Here is a 7,479-nt window from a genome sequence, read left to right on the forward strand (position 1 = left end):
AACATCCAAGAAGGTTAGTTCCACCATTCTGGCATTTTTAATTACTGTGTGTCCTGCAGATAAATCTTGGGTAATGACCAGTTGGTCTCAAATAAACCTTATAATAGCACACAGAGGAAGAGATTTCCTATGACATTTCCAAACCTATTCAGTTTTGATTGACCTACACTTCACACTTTTGCCTGTGTTGTCCCTGGGTTCCATCCCCATTTAAGGGATCATTACCTCACTTTCATAACTCTCTAACCCCTATCATTCTTACTATGCTGCTACTTTGAGGCATCTTTGCCCTTCCATTGGTTTCTGGCATCTATGCACAGTAACTTGGCTTGAACAATAATTCATTTCATTGTCAAAGATAACTTTTTATACTCTACACTAATTAATTATATATTTTAGTCTCAAGTCAGGTTCCTGTCCTCTTGATTTACATTTAAATGACTTCTTTCTTAAATGTTTCTTTGTTCCTGTGACTATCCCTCAAAATGCAATGACTATTTCATATTTTATGTATTTTTATGATCATAATCATAATTATTATTACCTAAATATTCTTGTCCAATTATCCAAATAAGTGGCTAGGCTGTCCTACATAATGTAGATGTCACATCCCTTACAAATCCTCTCTGACTTTATCACTAAGTTGTTCATTAAAATATATGCAATTATCATTTTACTTCCCTGTAAAACTTATAAGTTTGCCATATGAATATAGCATTGGTAGAACTCATAACCTTTCAATTAATAGCAAAGAAGTATTAGTAATTAAAGAGTCAAAGGGAGTTCTTTTGAGCAAACCTATCGTATTCTTTCTGTGAAATAACTATTCCTTCTTCAATTATCTTTTTGCTAAAGAACAATGTTCCTGTTCTCTTTACTTGATGCAGTCATATATGGGTTCCATTTAACTTTTACAGTGACAAAATTTATTTTCCTAGTTTTCAAATTTTCAGTGCTTTTCTACTCAGCATATGTTGAGAGGAATTTTATAAGGCATCAGTTCTCTTAACTGCCGTTATGTTGATGATAGTTAGGCACTGAGAAAGAGTGACGGAAGTGCTCTCTGTACAGATTATGGCAGAGAAAACAAGTTTGTACTTCAGTTCATCGTCTTCCACATAGAAAACCTTCTATAGTATGTGCAATAAGTAACTTACAATCTGCTAAAAGTCATTTTTCAAGTAACTTAATCATGATGATAGAAATAAATTCTTAAATAACAAGTGAAGTATATGTTTCATAGTAAGAGAGATGCTTTTATAAGCTTATTTTTAAAAAGCAACCTTTTTTTGTTGTTTTCTCTATGGCTCGGTTTATTCAGGTTTAAAAATATGCATTACCTTACATCTACTATTTAGTTTTCTGAAGAATTACCAGTACATTGAACTGAAAATGCAAACTTTAACTTGAATATATTTGAGAACAAATTGAAAATGAAGTTTGTTAGCTTTTTGATCATTAAAATAAATAAAAATACAGCTTAGAAAAATAATTTATTAAATGAAAAGTTAAAAATATATAGCCTAAAGAAATATCCTAAAAGTGGATTCTTATTATATATGACACATGAGTAAATGAAATAACTTCAGACTGTAAGCCCAAGTATGAAAAGAAGACAGTTATTTTAATTATGAATGCAGGTAATAAAGAATGGCATCTACAGAGTTACTTCTGCAAATTTTTTTTTAAAGTTCTGATCCAGTACTCAAATATCTCAGGAGAAATGTTCAGTAGGAAGTTTAAATTTCAATTCTAATTTCAGTTTTTTTTTTTCACTAAAAATCATATTATATAAATGAAGACTTTATAATTCAAAGTCTCTCAACTTTCATTTTCATAAAAGCATTATATTTAAAAGAGAAATTAGCACATTATTATTATTATTGCAAGAAGAATTATTAATACTTCATAAATGAACATTAAGATACTTAACAAAATTGTTATTGTAGTGAACATGAGTTTTGGGAGAAGTCCCACAGGTAATCGTGTTAGATTTTTGGAGAATAAAAGGAAAGATAAAGGAGTAGGAGACAAGAAAACAGAACCAGACCTGCAATAGGCAAGGAATAGATCTTCCTTTATTCAAAGAAGATACACTGAGAGGTAAAGGCTGACCAAGGGAACCAAGCTTCTACAACTAGACAAAGAACTGGGGGGTTTTATAAGAAAGTTGTGAGACACAACTGCACTTTGTGGGGAGTTGAATTAGTGCCTGGGTTTGGTGTCTTTGAGGTTTCTTTTCTCAGAAAGGGAGGTGAGTTATCTATAGCAGTAAAGGAAACTGGTGGGCTCCACGAATGGTCTCTCTCAGTCCAGGGAGTGACCAGTTGATAAGGCTTGAGCAAGGCCAGGCTGCCAATTTAGGGCTACTTAGACACTTTAAGGGATTTATGGCTTTCCCCAATTAGGCTTTTGGCTCTTCAGCAATTCACACATGCATTCTATCAAATCTGATTGAGGAAACCAGTCAGATCCAATAAAAAAAAATATGTGCAGTGCTTTGTACAAAGTTTCCAACACAATACGATGACCATTACCTCACCACTTTCTAGGAAGTAGTGTTTAAAGGTTGCAATGCAAATAATGATTTCTTCACAAGGTGGATCTGTGTATGTCTTTAATTTTCAGTGATAAATTCATGTTTAATCATCAGTACATCTTTCTTTGAAAGCCACTTTGAAAGTCTAGAAAGTTGGTGAGTTTGTTTCTATAAAATGAACTGACATCCCATCTATACTATGGGAAAACCTAGAGATTTGATATTCCTGGCAGCCAGATATGTTGGTTCCAGAAATAATTCTGGGTCTTTATAATTCATGGATTTAAGTTATGATTATTGGCTTTAAGTGGTCTAATCTCTGAAATGGATATTCATTGGGAAACAAAAAGGAAATTACTTTGACCAAGCTATTTAGAGTTAAGAAATAGCCAAGACCTGAAGACTTTCCACCAACCTAATAGTAATTATCCTATATGATTATAGAAGTGATGGAAATTCATTTTGAAACTCCAGAGATCTTGAATTATATTATATACCAATTTACTCTGAGATAAATAATTTGGTTTTGAAGGCAATCTCACTAAGGTACAGGATGTTCTAAAGGGAAGTGAAACATTCCATCTTGCAGGGTAGCTCTTAAGTTCAGAAAGCAAACAATCAGAGGCCTCAGGAAATCTCTGAAACTAACCAGATACAAAAGCCCTTTCCTCCACAAGCATATATAAGCAGTAAAGATGACTAAGAGACATTCCCAGTCAAGCTGAGCTGCTTAGAAGACTCTCAGACCATCCAAGCTGTTTGGAAAAGACAGATCAGCCAGTTGTCCTGGGAGAAGCAGAGACTCTCCAAGCTGTCCTGAAGGGGCAAAGGCCAGTTAAGCTTCCTGGAAGAGATTCAGACCACCTGATCATCCTGACAGAAACACTCACCATTTTGTTGAGCTGTCTGAAAGAAAACTGCAGGCCAGGTTTCTAGCTTTCATAAGCTGTCACACAATGCAATCTTTGAGTCACTTCTACTCCTGTAAGAAACCCCAATAAAGTCCATTGGTTCACCAAGTTGAAAGTGGTAATAAGAATAGCATGGTACTAGCACAAACACAGACATGTGGGTAAATGGAACAAAATAAAAGACCCAAACATGAGTGTACACAGTTACAGCCATCTTGTATTTGACAAAGATGCCAAGAACATACACTGGAAGAAAGACAGCATCTTCAACAAATGGTGCTAAGAAAGCTGGATCTCCACGTGTAGAATAATTCAATTAGAACCGTATGTTTTACCCTGTACAAAAGTCATGTTGAAATGAATCAAAGACCTTAATGTAAAACCTGAAATGGTGAAGCTGTCAGTGTTAGATTTTTGGAAAATAAAAGGAAAGACAGAGGTGTAGGAGACAAGAAATCAGAGCCAAACCTGCAACAAGCAAGGAATATGTCTTCCTTTATTCAAAGAAGATACAGTGAGAGGTAGAGGTTTTCCACAGGAACCAGGCAATACTAGACGAAAAAAAAAAAAAAACAAAACAAAAAAAAACAGGGTGTTTTATCGGAAAGTTGTAAGACACAGCTGCACTTTGTGGGGAGCTGAATTAGTGCTTGGGATTGGTGTCTTTGAGGGTCTCTTTTCTCAGACAGGAGGGTGAGTTATCTATGGCACTAAAGGAGACAGGAGGGCTCCATAAACAGTCTCTCTCTCAGTCCAGGGAGTGACCAGTTGATAAGGCTTGAGCAAGGCCAGGCTGCCAACTAGGGGCCAGTTAGACACTTGAAGGGATTTATGGCTTTCCCTTATGAGGCTTGTGGCTCTTCTGCAAGTTACATATTTCATTAGTTGGAAGGTGCAACAGGCAGTTCCCTACAAGATACAAGTGTAGGATAGAATTTTGTATACCGGAATCCATATGCTCAGGAATTAAGGCCAATATTTGACAAACTGGTCTTCATCAAACTGAAAATCTTCTGTATAGCAAAGGAAACCATCAATCAAGTGGAGGAAGCCCAGAGAGTGGGAGGGAATCTTTAGCAACTATATATGCTAGAAGATTAATTTCCTGAATATATAAAGAACTCAAATTATAATCAAGAAAATAAATGACCCATTCACAAGATGGGCTATGGACCTGAACAGAGTTTACAAAAGAAGAAAAAAATGACTAAGAAATACTTTTGAGAGTTTTCAAAATCCTTAGCAATTAGGGAATTGCAAATAAAAATTAGTTTAAAATTTCGTCTTACTCCAGTCAGAATGGCTAAGATCAAAAGAACCACTTATAGCAAATCCTGATGAGAATTAGGTAGAAGGGGAGCCCTAATTCACTGCTGGTGGGATTACAAAATGGTACGACCACTATGGATATTAGTGCAGATAAGTCTCAAAAAATAGATCTACCATATCAAACTATACCTCTCTTTGGCATATACTCAAAAAACTCAATATTCTACTACAGAATACTTGTTCAGTCATGTTTATTGCTGCTGCTCTTTTCCAAGTGCTAGGCAATATAAACAACCTAAGTGTTTTGCTTTGAGATAGGCCCTCACTTTGTAGTTCAGGTTGATGAAGTTCTGAAATCATCCTGCCCCATCACCTTGGTTCTCAGATTTACAAGAATGCACCACTATTCCAAGTACACATTAATGTTCTATTAAAAAGTGAAGTATAGGCTGGGTGTGGTGGCACACACCTTTAATCCCAGCACTTGGGAGACAGAGTCAGGCAAATCTCTGTGAGTTCAAGGCCAGCCTGGTCTACATAGTGAGTTCCAGGACAGCTGGGGCTACAGGGAGACCCTGTCTCAAAAAGACCAATTTTAAAAAAAGTGAAGTATGATTAATCCATAACAATTTGTCATCAGTTATCTCTATCTGAGAAAACTCCATGGTCATCTATATTTCTTCATCTTGTAAAATGACTCTAGATAAATTCATAGAGATTAGATCTTAATCAAGACCATCCATCTTATAGCAAAAGGAGTCAAGCACTATGGCAATGGATCTGTCCCGAAAGAATCAAAGAGAGAAGGATGTCAGTCAAGTTGGAGGAATGGGTTAAGCATTGGAATGCCTATTTTCCCCTTCAGTTCTCTTCAGTTTATTGCCATTGGATACTTTGAAACTTCATTTTTTCACTTCTCCTTGCACACATTTAAAGTCATTAGAAAAAGCCAGGACAAAGCTCATTAGGTGGCTATATACATTTTTAATAAACATAAAATATGTTTGATTTCACTGACAACATTAGATCACTAAATCGATAGAAAAGAAATGGTAAGAGATTGTTTTAAATGAAGAACATATTATTGTATTCTGTTTCAAAGGACTGAACTCTTTTCTCTTCTGATGTTCCATTCTAAATAAAGCTCTCTATTAAGGTCACAAAATTTAAATTTATGACTTCTAATATATCCCTTAAAATGTTATTTCAATGTGATGCATGTGTGTTTCACTGATTTTAAATTATTGAATAGAAGTGAGTTGGTGGAGCATGCCTGTGATCTCAGCACTCAGGAGAGGATGGAAGGGAGTCTTGAACTCCAATTCAGCCTGGGTTACATAGTGTAACTTTGTCTCAAATATAAATAAATACATAAATAAATAAATTAATGAATAAAAGAAATAACGCTGCATTAGACTAGTTATCACAGTGTTGTGAAAACTTGAATGTGTTTCAACTATTTTATTAAATGTTTGTACATTAAAATGTAAATTTAATATCACAGCACATTACTTACACAATTATTTTTAATGTCACAAATAATAAAAAGCAATAATTATAGCTTATGTCAATGAGAAGCAAAAATTTTAAAAGTATAAATTAGACTCTCAAGGGTATCTGGTACTTTGAAAACTTTTTATACCCAAGGCGTAGAAAACATAGAGGGTCAGGGGGCAGAAAATTATTAATGCATCTCTCAACTCTTACCAGAAAAGGTTCCTCATGCAACAAATGATGGCTATCCCAGAAAGCTAGAACTGGCCTAAATTCAGAAAATAAGAGAGTTCACAAAAGTTATCCTGAATAGGGCACTGCATTAGTCAGGGTTCTCCAAAGAAACAGAACCACTAGAATGAATATGTATAGAGATTTATCAGCTTAGCTCAAGGGATAGAATCCGAGTAGTCCAACAATGGCTGCACCACACTGGAGAGGCTGAGAATCTGTAGTCGCTTAGTCCAGAAGGCTGGATGTCTCAGTAGTCTCAATCCGGTGCTGAAGGTCTGACAAATTCCAAAATATCAGCTAGTCTTCAGTCTACAGCAGCAAGACGAACTCACCAGCGAGCAGCAAGAAGCCAGGCATTCTCCTCTGCCTTGGTCTTTTATATGGGCTGCCATCAGAAGATAACACCCACATTTAGGGTGTGTCTTCCAGCTTCGGATGATCCAATTAAGAAGATCTCTCTCATTTCAGTTAATCACAGATCCAGTCAAGTTGACATGCAGGATTAGCCATCACAAGTTCACCCCTTGTCAACTTGACACCCAATAACATCTCTCTATGTCATACTTAATTTTCAAATGAAAATAATGTTGAGGTTTTAATTTCACCTAACATGATATGACTATCCCATCATACAATGAACAATGCATTATATATCTTAGAGTAGGTGATAAGGTCTTCAAGGAATGCTTAGTCTTTTAGTGTCTCATAACCCAATATAATCATGTAGGTTCACAACACTTAACCACTTAACACATCTCAATTACACATTTATAAAAGAATAACTCAAGTATCTGCTTAACATATGTGTATGCATGCACAAGCCTATTCTTAATCAAATAGGACAAAAATACTCATGTCAGTTACAATCCATGTTTCTGCAACTGGTCATGTGGCCTAAGTTGGTATTTGTAACTACCTTCCTCTACTACCCATTCTGTGTTTCCTCCACCATCAGCAAGCACCTCTGCAGGTCTTGGCACTTTCCCTGGAGGAGTGACCCATACTTTCATTCCCGAAGGGTCTGGGCCATTT

The sequence above is a fragment of the Nannospalax galili genome, unplaced genomic scaffold, assembly GCF_000622305.1.
Source record: "Nannospalax galili isolate Female #2095 unplaced genomic scaffold, S.galili_v1.0 scaffold461, whole genome shotgun sequence".
Taxonomy (NCBI): Eukaryota; Metazoa; Chordata; class Mammalia; order Rodentia; family Spalacidae; genus Nannospalax; species Nannospalax galili.